Below are 17,583 nucleotides of genomic sequence, written 5' to 3'. Positions count from 1 at the left end.
CGAATCAGCAGGTATACGTTAGGTTTCAGGAATTTGTAAGAAGTCGCACAGTAATAAGTAAGAAACCTAGGGAAGCAGAAGGTGTGTGGTATGCTGAAATGTCAAGTGGCAATGACAGTATGCCAGGTAGGGTAGAATGGTACCATATGAAGCGGTTTCAGAATATGTTTTAGACACACATTCCATACAGACTGAAACTGGACCTCTGTGAGACACTTTGCAGAGCCATTTGATAACTCAGTCTTTCACAAGCTTCTGATTTCCCCCTATTCCTTTCATCTCAAATTTATTTTGACACCTCAAGTTCTTTCATTAACTCCATATCACTGCTAATTTTTTCAGTAATCATCCACACCTCCTTTGTTTACATAGTAGAATTTAATTTCACACCTTCTAGGTATGAGGCTTAAGTAATGACAGAGGTGGAAGCAGGTCATCTCCCCTTTTCTTTGTGACATTCATAGAGCTTTTGAAGGTCTTAAACCCCTTCAAATACGAAAACCTCTGTAGTCATTGTCAAGTATTCCAAAGCTACTCTCATAATCTTGGGCTATGGACCTCTTTCTCACCAAGTACTTCAATTTCTAGGTGAAGTGGTAAGGAGAAAAAATAATCTGCAGATAAAAATGTAATATCTCTGCAATCTTTGTCACAATGTTTTTTTTCTGCTATGGCATGAATATCTGGTGGTGAGTGAGTGCATGAAGTTTTAGTCAGCATGCATTTGGACTAACCTGCATAGTTTTAGTGTGTCTTTTCTATTTTCAGGTGATAAACACAGCTAAACTTAGCTTAATTAAACATTTTAAAATAAACCAGTGTTCTATATAGAGAAAAAAGAATTAGATTTAAAAAAACTACTCCAGAACATATTTTCCAGTTTTCTCTGACAGCTGGGTTTGTATTTCTGGTACAGCTCAATCACTCTTTAGTCAGCTAAATGAGGCATCAGATTTTCAAAAGCATTCGGCAACTAGCAAAGTTGGCAGGCAAAGATTTAATATATCCTTCCCTCCTATGCTTCAGATACTGCATGACTTACCCTGGCACCTATTCTTGTCCTCCTCCACCTCTTTGTCAACACAGATGATACCTGACTGCTCATCCTTGAACATGGTGCTGATGTTTTACGGATACTGGGAAAGCCTTCCAGTCTCTTAGTTTCCAGCGTAAGGATGAATGTTTTGGTCCTGAGCTCCTTTGGAAATCTGCCAGATGGTTGGTGTCTTCACTCCATTTATGTTCTATATGTGATTGAGGAATCTGCTTTGAAAACATTCACAGAGTTTTCTTTAATCTGCTTTATTCCAAAGGGAAAATGATTGGTCCTACTGGAACCTTTTTTTTTTTTTTTTTTAAATTGGGTATAAGTTATTCCTTGTAATAATAATTTTTAAGAGATTCAGAGCAATTTGTTTACATACACAGATGTCTGTGAGCAGACAAAGACACTTGGCCAGTCCTTCAGTTTGAATATGAGGCTCAGTTCAAGTCCCTGTTGATACTGAAATTCACAGCAACACTGAACTTGAAGAATGTGAGCTTTCATACTGTTTAGGGAACAAATTCTACTCCCATCATGTGACTACAAATCCTGCTGACATCACCCATTACCCAAGGGTGATAATTGGTTATTGGAACTGTCTTGGGAACATATTTCTGAACCCCTATTTTGTTAGATCTTGAGAAAAAGAAAACTGTCATGAAGAAAATGTCATAGTAGTAGAAGTGCATTTGCAGCAAAGCCAGGAGGTGTCAAAAGCATCGTCTGAGTTTAAATATATCATGTGTAAGTACATATGAAGGTCACCAACTATTAGGAATTGAGTAGAGTGGTGCTGAAGGGAAAGTGGAAGGGAAGCATTTATTACTTCAGAATTCCAATAATAGCAGCTGTGGTTGAGGCTGCTGTGATACTTGCTGAGTGTGGCAATACCACTGTGCTGGCCCTCAGAAGATTCAGATTTATTGCCAGCTTTGTCATTAGCTCGGATGAAACCCAGATGTCTGCATTTGAGGTGGGGTAATCCTGTGCATCGTTGCAGACTGAGAAATTGCAGAGCAGTCCTGCTGGAAAGCACCTGGGGGTGATGGGGTGGAGGTGCAGCTAGGTTGGATATGACTCATCACACACTCTCTGCATGAAAGGCAAGCTCTATAATTTATCTACATTAAATGGAAAGCAGCCAGTGGAGTGAGGGAACTATGACTCTCTCTCTCTCTCTCTCCCTACTTGGAACTGGTGACACTACATCATTGATTCTGTGTCCAGAGCTGGGTCCTCTGGTTTGGGAAGGAGGCTGATACATTGCAGATGGCTCAGTGAAAGACTGCTACCGTGGTCTCTTAGGACACTAAGCTCTGAGGAAATCTGGGCTTGTTGGGCAGCCGGTAATGTCTTATGACTAGCTTTAAGGATTGTAACTCAGATGACCCAAACTCCACTCGGTACAGTCAGATCATTTGAAAACAGGCAACAACTGCACATTGTGGCTTTGGAAGTTAAGATTCAGTATTAGCCAATTCTTCAACTATAAATCCACTTCCTATTTGGATGGCAAAATATTCTTATTCCAATATCCCCACCAAATTTTGTTATCTTATCAATTTTGTTTGTAATCTGATTTGTTATTGGAAGGATCCTTCTGTAGCATCACTTTGCACTTTGCACTTTGCTTTTTATTGCGCAGGAATTCACAGTGACTTCCTGTGTCTCTAAAGATACCTTTGGCAATCTTTCCAGTCTCTTTATGCACTTTTATTCCTACTGTGTCTTTCAAGGTTGTCAGTACTTCAAATATTACTCTTATTCCTGAAACTTGCCCATGTTAATTCTGAAGAATTTGAAGTGAATTCTAATTCCCACTGCAGATTTAAAGATCTCATTTTATTTATGCTGTTCCTTCCTTGTCCTTTAGTTTTCCTCATTAACTTCCCCCCTGCACCACCATGTATCATATTCTTATCCTTCTTCGTGAATACTGCATATTCCATCCTCTTCCTGGGAATCACTGCAGTTTTCAACCATTGATTTTAGGTTTGAGTGAGGATGGGTCCATCAGAAGCTAAGCTGATCTGAGATACCCACTGCTGCAGGCCAAGCATAGATGTCCAGGGCTCAGATCATTCAGTGTTAAATTATAGACACCTTCTCACAAATGAATCCTTAGCCATAATGGAACACCCATGAAGTATCTCAGCAAGTTATTTTAATTATTTTTTCTAAGACTGTACACTTAATTTTATTTAAAAATAGAAGCTCTATTTTGCAGTTGCAAACCTGAAAACTTAATCTAAACTAAACCAAAATGTCCCTTCTATTTTTTTTCTTCCACTGAGAGTGCCAAACTCTAAATAAGTTGTAACTGGGTCAGTTGGAAGAAAGTTTTATTCTGACAACTTCTATAAAGGTCACCAAAGTGGGTCTCCAGTCCCCTGTGGATAGGAGGAGCTAAGCAGGTTTTTGAGAATTGTGATTACTACAATGGCAAAGATTAAAGGGCATAGTGTGATATGTTTGTTATACACTGACCTTGTTCAGTTCCCACCTATTTGAGCATTTACAGATCATGTACTCAGAACAGACAGCAAAATACTTCTGAAGTTTGACGTCAAAATTATCTTAAAGTTATGAGGTGCCCAAGAATTTTGTTATGCAAAACTTTTCCCCTGGTAAGAAAAACATGGGTATATTGGAGTGAGTTCACTGAAAGAGCCACAACAGGTACAAAGTAACTGAGGAACTCTCTTGTATGAAGATAGGCTCAGACTGCTTAATGTGGGATTGGGGGGAAAAAGATGAAGACAGGCTTTTCTCAGTGGTACTCAGCAAAAGGAGCAGAGGGAATGAACATAAATTGAAATAAAAGGCATGGAAGCATTAAAAACTAATACTCTTTATACTGTGAAGGTGTTCAAAGGTGTTTTGTACTTTCCTTCCTTAGATGTGTTAAAAACCTGGCTACAAATGGCGCCAGTGTAGCTGACAGTCCTTTGAGTGGGGGCTGGACTAGATGATTTCCTGATGTCTTTTCTAACTTCAGTGATCATGCAATTTTGTGTGATTGTGGAAGAGCCATCAAAATCACTTAGATGGCTCTGCCAGACCTGGCAAAAGTGCATCTATCTTATTGTCTTGTCTTCTGCATTATTCCTGAAGCCTTGAAAAGATTATATATGTATAATTTCATACCACGGTGATTTGATAGGTGCAGCCAATACTTCCACAGGAAAAATATGCTGAGCAAAGTGGCAGACTGTTGCTTGTATTCTATTCCAGAGTTCTCACAGGAGAGAAAAGGTGTATAGCTTTGTTTGAAGAACTAAATCTCATTTATAATGCCATCTCCCATAAGATATCAATGGGGGCAGAATATTGTACCCAGGCACACAGCTTATCAGAAAGAAAGTGAAGTAATACTCTCAGAGTCATTAACTCACTGGAAAGAAATGCAAATCACTAGAATCCATCCTATCTTGTATCTTCTCTTGTGTAATAACTTTAAGAAACTTTCCTTGCTGAGAAAAACGCTGCCTTATAGTGTTTGCTGGAATCTGAGATGGAATTTCTACACTTAAAGACTCATTTCTTTTTTCATCTGCTCTGCATTTCCCTCCTGATGGAATATAGCATGATTAGCAAGTCTGAGATGATGATCAAATATGTAAAAATGTCACTATTCATTCAAACAAGTGGTTTTCTTGCTTTCTAAATATCAAATCTTAGTTGTTGCTTTGCTTCTTAGGGTACAGTCTGTGCCTAAATGTTTGAATTGCTACGTCACATGAGATTAGAAGAATTTAACTAGACCAGAGATGAAGCTGCAATAATTGAAATTACACCTCTCTTTTATTTCTTTGCCCAATAGCAGGTATTCTGTCATCTTGGTTTCTGTCACTTTCTGTTTTATTTGCCTCCTTCAGTGATACACATAATGATTTGGGAGCACTCCTGTAAAGCCTTTTAACTGGAAGATCTATGAAAACAACTTAGATGGCTCTGTCAGGTCTGGCAAATAGCTGTCTGTCTTCTTTCCTTCTCTTCCATAACTGTCTTATACAGTAAGGCATTCTGCTACGTTTCTCACGTTTCCCTGTTGTGAACAATTTTCTTCATGTTCAGCTGTCACTGTTGACAAGCAACCAACGGTAACTATGATAGTGGGCTGGCATTTTTTTCTCCCCAGTTTGGTATTTTCCTTCCTCTTCCAATAAGGAAAATTGCCAAATCCTGTTGCCTCCCACTAAAACGTGAAAAATAAGAAAGTGTGATTAGTACTGTGTATTTCATGAGCTGAGAACAATGTAGCTCATTTTCCAGAACTGTCTATAAGTTAGCAAAAGTGAGGTCATACCTCTTCAGAATGTTGCTTGATGCTGTTCCCCAATAAATTAAATATAATCAGGCTTTGGCCAGGTTATAGCATGGAGTCAGCACTCCGAGGTGCCTAAGATGATGATTTTTCTGGCTAGTAACAGAGCTCAGCCTCCTGAAGTATTGATCTGGTAGCAGACCTTGGCACCTGAGGTGGCTGTGGGCTCTGGCAGAATCTGGAGACTCTGCTAATTCATATGTGATTGCTGGCAGGGAGAAGATCAACTTATTTATACTAAATTCTCCATCATACAGGTATAATTGTATGACCTAGGTGTTAATGGTGTCTCTCTTCTCTCTTTCTTCAGACTACATAAAATAGAAGGGGTATATTAAAGGAGCCAATATTGAGAATTACATGAACTTTACATGTGGTGTATTTGTATTTTCTTTCAGGATAAAAAATAGTTCTTGGGTAGTATATAGTGGTTTTGCTTGTGATGTTCAGAAACCTGCTTGATATAATAAAAAGCCTCTGGAAATACAGATGTGTTTGGCATAATTTATCAAGTTAGAGAAATCAGTATAACAGAGTTCACAGTTTGGGTGAAAGCTTGCTTCTGAGAACATGGCTAGTACTTTTAAAGGCAAGGTGAAGGAAAGAGTTCTCTTTCTTAAGACTTTCTTATACGAGTTATTTTTGTTGCAGATGTGGCCTAGAGAAACCCATCTCTCTTCAAATCCCATTGTTCCAGATATTGCCCTTCAGATCCTGCTTTGGTAGTTGGCCATGAAATAAAAGAGAGCAAAGCATTAATTCCCTGATTCTTGCTTTACAGTTTTGCCACAGAGCTCAAGTGAATTACATGAAACATAAAACAAATTCCAGGAGGTCTGGGCCAGAGCCAGTTTTCAGGTCTCTCTCAGTAGCTGACAGGATCTTTTTGTCCATAAACCTAAGAACTGGCTTTCTGGAAAAAATTGAAATGAAATTCAAGCTGCTCGATCGAAACAGTACATAATTAAAAATGGAGGGTTTAGAAAAAAGAAATTATGCAGAATTAGAACTCTACTTGTGACTAAGCTAATTTGTATGATCCATTCCTTTTCATTGGGAGCACTACCTTCATCAGTGTGGAAACTGCAATAATAGAATAGATGGTTTTAACAAGAAGGGTACACCACTGCAACTCCAAATGAAAATATGCTAATCTTTACTGCAGTGTTGGAGCCTGCAAGAGGTTTGAAAAAATATGTAATTTCTTAATGACAGAAAAAAATATAAGAAAGTGGCACATTCTCTCTCTTGCACCTAATATATTCTGGAAATTCATAAAAATTATGATTTATAGGTAGTAAATCCATGTGTGTACATCTTATAAATAATTACTAGCTTGGTGAGGAGGAAAAGGGAAATTACAGCAATCTAAACCACAGAAGATTTAAATTATAAGCAAATGTAAGGCATGTTTTTAAAATGGCATATGAAAGGTCACGTTCATTTTGTAGGAGTGTGAGCTCAGGAGGAATTTGAGCTATTCTGCCTTTTGATGCCAGAATAAACAAAAAAACTGAACACCAACTACCTTAAACCACAATGAATCCTATAATGGTTCCTGCAAATTATGGTGAAATAGGAGTATAAACCTTGAAGAACATTTTAATGAGAAAGCATACTGAAGTTTCTAATGCCTAAGTTAGAAATACACACATGGTTAGAAGTATTTGATTTTCATCTTTTCTTTATCCCAAAATATTAGATGATTTTATCTTCAGGTTTTGTGATCTATTATATTAATATTTAAGTTAATCTATAATATTACTCTGCATTTTGGGTTGTGGATGATCAGCTGGCCGTACATGCTTTGTGTTGTATATGTTTAGAGACAATATAAGTCTCCCTAAGTGCAAAGTATTATTTAAAGCTCTTCTATGTGAGACAAGAATGGGATAGACCATCTGGATTATTATTTCAGGAAGTGGATTTGAACATAGTCAGGTATTACAATAATATTTGTAATATTATTGTATCATACTGCAGTGATATTTGGAATATCATTACAAGCACACGTAGACTTCAAATTAAAATTATACTAATAAGTAAATGCACTGCAAACCAAAATGTTTCATTCTCCAGTACAATCTTAAAATTTATGGTAACAAAGGGCAAGAAGCCCTCAAATTGTGGTTTGCAAGAGGAAGGGAAAGAGATATGAAGACAGAGTCAAGTCCAGAGCATTGTCAAATACAGTAGCCTAATCATGGTTACTCCATAGTGATGACTGCATTTCATATATTTTCATATTAGATATTTTTAAAATTATTTTGTGTCTCCGAGTGATTATTTTGCGTCTCCGAGTGATTATTTTGCCTCTCTGCTACATTTAGTAGATATTTTATCTTCAGTGTAAATATAGTAGTGAAAGAGCCAAACCTTCTCACATCTGAGAATACCCCAAAAGAAAAGCAATAATGAATTCCCCTTGTGGCAAGAATTATGGATTTTAAGTTTTAATCGTGATGTAAGATTGAACTTTGCATTTGACCTATAATTTTGGACGATTGCAGAGGCCTTTGAAAACTATAACATATAATTGTACTAATCAGGATATTCCATCATGGCTTGTACTGTGCTCTCAATCCTAGTCATCCTGGCCTCTGACCCATCAGGCCCTTGTGCACTCACAGGAATTTAAAATATGATTGTTGAAGACTAAGAGGTCTGTATATGAAGAGATGATGATCAGTATAGCAGAAGCACTGACTGTTGCCAAGAAGCGAGTCGCTGATGGATGAATTCAGAAAAAAATCTAGTTTTCTCGTTTAAAACTGTAACTTCTCGCCCTGATCTCTCGGGTTTGTAAACATTGCCATGCCAGCGATTCCCTAACTGATATATAACATCCAGATATACTAATTTGTGACAAGTGGCAGTCACAGTGTAGCTGTGTATCCTGGCTGTGCCAACGTGCATACTCGGCACAATCACTAATTCCCTGGGGGGCTGAGGAGCACTACGGGCTGATCCTGCTGGCTGAGACAACTCATTTGAGATAATGGACTGACATGACATGAGGGGGCCAACCACACTCCTAGCTGCCCTCACAACAAAGTGACAAACCATTGCAGAAGCTCTGCAGGAGAGAATTTCAGCCAGTCCTGGGGGTTTTCTCAGGCAGCTCCTGCTGTTTTTAAGCTAATTGATGGCACAATTGTCTCAGAGATGCTCCCAGGTAATTGATGCTGCAAAATTGGCCAAACTGTATATGGACACTTGTAACTAGTCTTTAGAACCGTTCCTGTAGTTACAGAAATGGTCAAACATAACACTTGAGACATCTAGGTTTGCACATGCAATTTTTTGCCAGCTGTATTATGAGGATTCAGCAAAGGAGCAATTCAGTGAGTCTCACTAGATTCAGCTGAAAATGCTTTTACAGAGACACTTGCAACACAGACTTGCAGGGTCACTGTTCAAATACCAGTTGACCAACCTGTTTGAGAGATTTGATTTCCTATGTGAATATTATCTCATGCAAAAAATGAAAAGATTTTTGTTTTTAAACAAACAATATCTCTTATGATTGTCTGTGCACCTGTTCTCACATACATCACCTCCAATGGAACCTTTAGAAAGGGGAATTGACAGAGGAGGGAATGTGGGGCACTGAAACCCCATAAGAAACTGGGACTTTGTCTCAAAAGCAAACTTTCTTATGGAGACATAAATCCCTACTGAGCTGACATAACTAGAATAATTAGATTGGTGTTGGAGGCCCAGAATTTGGCCTTTGATATGCTGCTGTGGAGTTGTTAGGGATATAACTTTTACTAGTTAAATTGTAATTAGGTATTATGAAAACACATGTAAGTGGCAAAAATAATATAACTTGACTATTAATATATGCCTGGCAAATTGCTACTTTGATCAGCATATAACACCTCAGAGCAGCCCATCAGTAATAACGTTAAAAGTCCAGAATTTGCTCATGCACCTCTGTATGAAGGGGAGAATTTCACCTTCTAGAATGCCTAACTCTGGATCCACTCCAGGGATACCTGGGACCAAGCTCATGTGGCCAGAACTTACTCTGAACAGCCTACCCCTCCAGGACACTGACAGTCAGCTGCTGCTCTCGTCAGCAAGGAAAGGGGAAATAGAAATAACCATGGCTCTATAATGTTGTAGTGTTTTATGCATCCATAACCACTCTTTCACAAAGGCAGTAAGTACCCAAACTTCATGTGGATACAATTATTGCATAAAAATTAAAGAATGCTTTAGTCTGTCCTGATCTAAAGTGCAGCAAAATCCCATGCCCTGTGTTCTGGAGAAAGCAACAAGTTGGGCTTTTCTGTTTTGTTTTTGCAAAGTATGCAGAATTTTTGGAGTAGCTCTGTACTGACTTTTTTGGGAAGATCTGTTTTCTGGAAAGATAAGAAATTACTTCCATTGAGACTCCAGCTTCAACATCACGAGGATCAATTTGAAAGTGCGTGTCAGAATGGTACAGTGGCACAAGGAGTTATTAGAGGAACACAGTTTTAATCCCAGATCACAGAACTAGAAATTTCCTGAAGCTGGTAGTTATAGAAGCAATTGTTCTCTAATGAGCATTTACATGTACCAGTGTATGAAATTATTTGGTGAGTTCGAGATGCAGCTCAAGACGGCAATTTTCTCAACAGCAAGCTCTGTTGCCCATTGTTGCTTTTTTTTTGTTTGCAAGCCCACTTGTCTGTGTGGATGCAAGTTGATCCAGACCGAGGCACTGATTAAAATTACAAGCCAAATTTTTTTAGGGAGTGTTATATTGTTCTTTTGGAGGGTTTACTTTTATTCCATTTCATTTACTACACTAATTCATTGTATAGCTGAAAGAAAGAGCTGAACTGGCACAATACTGAGGCTGTTGGAGGGTAAGCCCAATGAGAAAGGGACAGAAATTTTGCCTTTAGTGCTAAAAAAAATATGATTAAAGACACAGCTTCAGTCCTGTGTTTATGGTGGAGGTAGTGATTCATTAATGCCTGTATCAGCAATTTTGGTATCACAAATATAGACCCCTCCAATCTGCGGTCTGACTCCACTTGCTGCTCTCAGGGTTTCATACCAGTGGGGCTAAAGGCCTGCCCCAGGAGAAGGTATCCATTTCAGAGGATTTTGTAGGGAAGAGCCTTTGAAGGACTGCTGGCTCTCCCTGCCAGAGAGGCCAGGGGCTGTAGTGAACACCCTTTATATTCAATGAAGGCTTTGGTGGTCCTAGCTCTAATGTCACTGCTAGTCTACACTTACTCTCACAAGCAACACCTTTTTAATTACAACTATTCCTTTATTACTAATTGTCATCACTTATTGGACTGCAACGTGCAATATTTTGAAGGGATAATCAAGAGATATAATGATGTCCTGATCAAGAGATCAAGATCATTCCAGGTGAAAGGCCACTGAGCTTGGATGCTGGGCATGGAGGCAGCCCAGCCTCAAGGAGCATGGAGCATGATGCTGGCCTGTCAGGTGTAGGAGCTGAGGGGGTTTGGGGCACCCCACCACGCCCTGAAGGCAAGGCAGTCTCAAAGGGAAGTAGCCCACCTGCCAGGCCAAGAACACTGGGCAGCTTCCCCTAAAAGGAATTGATCCAGAAACAGAGCAGCCCTGAGGGAGGCAGGCGTCCTTGCTACAGCCTGGAGGTAGAGCAGCCTGGAGAGTCCCGGAGGATAACAGGGCTCTCTGATGGAACTCAAGGCAGGGCATCCTGAGCGGGAGCAGCACACTTCTGCAGCCTGCCAGAGCCAGAAACAGCACAGCTCGGGGAGAGAGCTGTCAGCGAGACTAGAGCACTGTGCTGGCCCAAAATGTTCAGCCCTGAGGGCAGAGGGGCACCACTGGCTCTCAGAGGCAGGGTCCCCCGAGGGGCAGCAGAGCACCATGCCCAGATTCCCTGGCCAGGAGGCACTCCAAGGGGAGCAGGGCATCACCCCGGCCCCCCTGGACCCACAGCTGGGAGCAGATCCTAAAGCTGGAGCTGAGCGTGTTCATAATTACATGAAGGGCAGTTTTGGAGGTTGACAGAGCAAAACTCTCCTCAATTCGGGTAGATGATACAACAAGGCTTGGAAATTCCCAAGAACTCGGGGGAAGCAGTTTTTATCTTAGAGGAAATGAAAGCATTCATTGAGTAGGGCGGCACTAGAAGATGTCTCTCAGAGAGCCTGGGTAATCTCCATGTCTGAGCACTTCCAACATTCATCTCACAGAGTGCTGGCAACAGTCCCACTCCAATAATGAAATTTAGATGGAGACCTCTGAGGCTCATTCCATTCACTGCTCCTCTGGTTCTATAATTCTTGAATCATTAGCTGCTGTCTAAGTGCTTCTTTATTTCACTGATTCTTCTTGTTATATAACATTTATTATTAGTAGCTTTGAGCTTAACTTTTTCTTACTTTGCATCACAAATTCTTGACAGAAGAATACTAGTCCACTGAGCTTAGTTGTGGCATGATAAAATCATATTTGGTAGGCAGTGGTATAGACAAATTTTGTTTATGAAACAGAAATAGAAAAACAAGGGGAAATAATTTTTGAAGTGTGCATGTGAGTGAATTTCTAAATACCTTTGAGTATTAGGAAGATCTGGGTTACAAAACAACCACTATTTACACATTTTAACATCAGGGTCTGGTGATATTTAATTTATGTGCCTAAGCTTTCTTCCTGGACTGAGTGCTCTGAACCAAGGCTTTAAAAAACAGTTTAAGGGTTATGGACTTTACCTTTTCTTACCCTATTATGAATTTAACAGGTATGTAAGTGAGACACTATTGGGCATCAGATCCACTGACCATGAGGCAAATTTAATAAATCACCTTGGTCTTACTGTCCACATACAGTAAGTTGAGGAACATGGATTAAAATAAAGGTGTGGACATTGTAATGAGACATCTGTTTCAAACCGTTCTGGTCATCTAATAAATTATTATGGAATACCATGGAGAGTAGCTACTAAAATATGGCTAATAAAGCAAAATTTTCCAGTGTGATTTAAAATTGTTTTTTATCTACTTTGATTTTTTGACACAAAATATTTTAAAATTTGGCTTTTTTAAATAGAAAGTTTCAGAAGATTTCAAAGGTTTTTAAGTGAAAATAGTAATCAGCTCCTATGATAGAAAAAAAACCCCTGCCAATCTTGCTACTTTAAATTTAGGAGTTTTCTTTTACCAGGTTGCAGTTTATATTCCATATTGATATCTTAGAACTCGGGATTTGCATTTTCTTAACTAGACACACTCTGCTGTATGTTAAGTAATGTCAGCGTATATTTACCCCAAGAAATAATACCAGACCACTAAAACTGAATTCCCAGAAGTGATGACAAGTCAGTTTGCACCTTAACAAGAGAACATCACATTCCCAAAAACAATGAAAAATTAACTCTGTTCATCATGCCACATGCACTGCAAAGTAGAGCTGTATCATGGCAAATCTTATTATATATAAAATCATATTATATAATTGTATTACTATGATATTTTTCTTGATTCAGTCCAAGCCAATAGGATATGGTTTTATTGCTAAATTTTGATGCAGATCCATTTTCACTCCCTTCAGCCCTGCCTCTTCTCTTTAAGACCTGCTAGGTATTTTCTGCTGGTGTCAGCCTCTGCTTCCTTCCTTTCTCCAAGCTGCCCTTGTTCCATGTAAAAACTCTACCACCTGCTAGTTTCTGTTCCAAAAGTAAATGAATGTGAGTAGGCTTGAACAGAAATTGAAGATTAATTACTTCAAAGAAAAACAAATGCCAATTTACAGTCAATTTTAAATAAAAGATAAATGCAGCAATCCTACTTAAACACAAAGGGCCTGATTCTCAGATCCATTGAGCTAAAGATCCGAAGTACAGCTTAGACAGGACCAGAATTTTTCAAAGACAGCCCTCCTAAGGAAATGCTATCATTGCAAATAATAAGAGGTAGGGCTACAAAAGCCTTCCACTAGAGGATGGTGAGAATGCCTACTCTGTTTCAGGATAATCTGTTTTAATGCATTGTTTTAAACACTGACTACTGGTTGCATAAGGCATTTTGCTTCATAGGGAAGATGAGGGCATCTCTAAGTATTTTAAAAATTATAAATTAGTATTTCTTATTTTTATTTTTTTTGTATTTTTGACTTATACACAGCTTATAAATCCCAAGAAATCTGTTTTATCTATTTATAAGGTGTGATATTAGAATCTATGCTGGAGAATGCAGACTAATTGATGGTGTCAGACATAGTAGATCTCTGTTTTACTGATATGAAAGGTTTTAGTTCTGGGAAGGATTTTTTCCCTAGGAAACTTCAATGGGGATATGTGTTTGAAGAAAAAAAGTTCTAAAAATAAATGTAAGACTTGTTTACTCTTGGAAAAAATGCAGATACTTCTGTCCCTTCTCCTTTTTAATGGTTTCTCCGTCAAGCAAGGCATATTTATATCCTTCTTCACATATTCTTTGCCCATAAATTAATCCCTCCAAACACACTCATCAGAATTCCTTTCTTTTCCTTTAAACTCATCCTTTATGGGATTATCTGTCTCTAAGGACATGTCTAGAACTGCCCAGAGGACAATTTTGTCAGCTTCTGGGAAAGAGAGACTACTGCTGTGTGTTATCAAAGTTCAATACCACAGGCCTTTTTCACTGGCATATTCCTTTAAAAAAATTGCCTCACATCTAATTCTTCACTGTAATAGTCTCAAATTTAACAATGTTAAACATTTTTTTTCTGAATATTTCCTACCAATCACGCATCTGACTCTAAACTGAGGGTTTTTGAAACCCTTTCCTTATCATAGTTCTAACAACTGTAATTCACTTTAAAATCTTCTGGTTTTATCAGTATCTCGCAGCACCTCATAAAGCAGATCTACTTTTGAATTTGACCAACTCCTTTGACCCCTTTCATACAAACACAATCAAGGATAATGAAGAATATAACCACAGTAATGAAAACAAAGTCACTCTGAGACTCCCTTAGTGATCTTTATCATCTTTCCTTTCAGAGCCTCTTATGTTCCCTTCCCACACTATTACAGTGCTTCCTTTTATATTTTATTCTCCATTTGAATGGAGATTTTCTTCTTAAATAACAATGCAGAAGAATCGACCTCAAAAGGAAAATACAGACATGGCAGAGAAAAATTCTAGAGTCTTAAGGGTTCTACATGCTACTGCTAATGATAAAGCTTTGACAACCCATGCTAGTCCAATGAGCTGGGAAGATATACATTAAATTTCTCTCAATGTCTATGCTTTCATGGGAGTGAGATGACATATGAGTGGTTGATCTTCCCAGGTCTTTGAAATTTGTAACTTGTACTCCTGACTTTATGATTTCAGCAGGGGAAGTTCAGCCAATACTTCCAGTCTCTAACAGGTGCTAAGGAGAGCTTTTCCTTCCCACAATTTGAATAACTCTATTGCAGTGCACTTAAAACGCTCTCACTGCTATTTCACTTTAAACACAGCAAATGCTCTAGGTTGGGACAATTTCCAATCTACTCCCTTTTTTCATGTCAGAAATCATTACTTACTGCAGGTGAGTGAGCAAACATGAATTTTAAAGAAATTAATATGCAGTTCTGCTCTAGAAATGGCTATCAGAAAACTACTTTTCCCCAGCATTTTCTTTCTGAGGATGTCACAGAAAAGAATGTGGCTGTGATACTTTCAGCACAGATTTAAAATACAAAGCATGAAGAAGACTATAGATTCTCAGTTCCCAAGACCCTTCAAGCCTTGAGTCAGAATCATTAGTGCTTTGGACTATTTTAAACCCAAATAAACCCCAATATAGCTTCAGCAGCATTGTAAATTTGCATATTTGACTACAAGATGAAATTTGACCTCTTGGTTCTGAAAGAAAAAGAAGGTTAACCCAAAAAAGCTGAGTTAGTTCTTAAACTAAGCCAGTTTGCTAAATAATATCAGAGACAGAGCATTTTTCTTTCTCAAGATCGTCATGGTACTGTGGTCTGTGTGAGGCTTGTGAATACAAACATGATTTGTGAATCGCTGGCAGTGGCATGACTTCTGCAGATGATGATTGAATGAAACTTCCTTTTGCAGAATGTAACTTACTATTTTTTCTGAGGGTATGGGTTTCCATCAGATTGTTCCATGAAAGAAAGCACATGAACCCAAAAGAAGAGAAATTTCTTAATGCAGCAAATGAGCTAATCAAATTAGACACAAACCCACTTTGACATACTCAAGTGAATCTCAGAAAATTTTCCAAGCACTCTGCTTGCTCCTAATGCAAATATGTACCTCTTTGCTTTCAAAACCACTGTGAGTTCTGTTTAAAGAACAGAAGTGCAATCTGCAGTATTAAACATCCAGCAAATAAATAAACAATACAATTAACCTATGTGCCATAAAAATCATTAGCTAAAGAAAAGGAGAAGCTGGACAACCATAATATAATACTTTATTTTTTCAAGTTACTGCAAATGCAAAGTGACACCTGGTTACAACTTAGTTAAAAACTTGGGTTTACGTAAGCAAGTTCTGGTGCTCCCTTTCTACAGGAGCTTGCAGTGTTACCCAGCTGCCTTTTGTCCTCGCTGCTAGAAACTTTCCTTTCAACCACAGAACAGAAAGAAAACAACATGTCTGTTTTTCAAACTCTCCAGTCGGTATTTTAGACCAAGACACTTTTCCTGGCAGAATGCGTCAAGTGACGAGATTTTTGATTTGAAGGCTCGTGTTCTCTGTCATCACCCTTACTCCCAGGAAAGATGCAAGCAGCACGGTGGCCAAGAGGGAGAGACACAGGCAGCAATCTCATGAACTGCAAAACAGTAATCAGCAGATGGTTCTGTTGTTGACCTTGGACTCCCCAATGACTTTTTTTCTGGAAGTTTTCAGCTCATGTAATGCCATGTTCAGTGCAGCTTCAAAAACAGCAGACTTTTTACATGCATGTGCTTCTTTGTTTTAAAAAGTCTGATCCCAGGATATACTATCAGACATAAATTTGAGTTGTTTTTTACCTGGAGAGTTATTAGGAGCTGTTTGTGACTCTAAATGTGCAAACATTAACTGACATGAATCAGAGAAATCTATTTACTTTGTGAAAACAAATTAATCGATTAAAAATCACCTTTCTTGGGGAAATATGTTGGGAAGGGCTCTCTTTTTGAGAAAAGGAAATTTTGCTTTTGACTATGTGTGTATCCCTGTACATGTAACTCTTTCAATTTCCTTGTTAAAGGAAAACAATTTCACAAAAATGAAAGTCAGAAGCTAAATATTAAGATTCTGTCAGGAAAAAAAAGTTGAGATTGTATAAGCCAAATAATGTTTTGTTTTCATTAGAAAATGCATTTTCATTTCAGCTGCAACCAGCCAAATTAAGCATTGATCCTAACAATTTTCCATGGCAGGGGGATTGGAACTAGATCGTGTTTAAAGTCCCTTCCAACACAAACCATTCCATGACCCTGCAATATTTCTTCCAGATTTACTCTTTGAATATGTCCCTAAAAATTGACCCTGAAATTAAATCATTCTTCATGAGTGTTATGTTCTGCTTAAGAACATTTTAAAATGAGCTAGATTTTCCCATAATCTCATAAAAATCCATCAAAGCCAGTGATGATTAGATTTGTGTAGAATGCTTAAATGACAACGCACTATTCATGTGCCTCACCGTTTTTTTGTTCAGGTTTCTCCTTTTCCCATCAATCCATCAGTTGCCTCTGGCAACTAATTCTGTATCTTCTGGATACAGAAAGAACAGTCACTTCATTTGGGTCCATTTATCTGTGGCTGCTTGATATTTGATTTATCCAAAATGGAAAAACTGACTGATGTTCCAAAACAACAACAAAAAAGATTTCCAAACCTAGTTTTTCTTTTCTGTTAGATCAGGCATGGTGATCCAAAACAATGTATTTCTATCCTGTAATTGTAGCTAATAGTTATCTTTCTCACTATAAGGATTCTGTTTCAGTGCAGGAAATTTGATAAACAACTTTATTCTTGTATAGCCAACATCTTTACAGCAGCTTCACTAAAGAATAAAATCAATTAAAATACTTTTGAGTTTTGAGTTCAACTCCATTTCTTTACAAAAGGCTGCTTAGCCTACGCAATGAATGAGAAAGCTTTTCATCTACCAAATAGGAAACTCACCATTTCTGAAGACAATAAAAGTGACAAAAGTAAGAATCTGATTTGCGTGCTTCATTAGTCATATTTTAATCCACAATTGATTT

General features: G+C 38.2%; 1 protein-coding gene across 20 annotated transcripts in view; it reads left to right on the top strand.

The window, feature by feature from the left end:
• The window catches only part of LOC106862502 (trypsin-like), a 59,826-nt gene that overhangs the window by 2,911 nt on the left and 39,332 nt on the right, over positions 1-17,583 (top strand). For 3 of the 20 annotated variants that reach the window (XM_088159148.1, XM_088159146.1, XM_088159159.1), the window contains exon 2: positions 1,087-1,218. The exons of the other annotated variants lie outside the window; for them this stretch is intronic. The gene's annotated coding sequence lies outside the window, so the exon portion shown is untranslated. The remainder of the gene's footprint in view (positions 1-1,086; positions 1,219-17,583) is intronic. 20 annotated transcript variants of the gene reach the window in all.

This window comes from Sturnus vulgaris, chromosome 2, assembly GCF_052056855.1.
Source record: "Sturnus vulgaris isolate bStuVul1 chromosome 2, bStuVul1.hap1, whole genome shotgun sequence".
Taxonomy (NCBI): Eukaryota; Metazoa; Chordata; class Aves; order Passeriformes; family Sturnidae; genus Sturnus; species Sturnus vulgaris.
The sequence above is the reverse complement of the archived record's forward strand: the minus strand, read 5'-3'. Positions and strand labels throughout refer to the sequence as shown.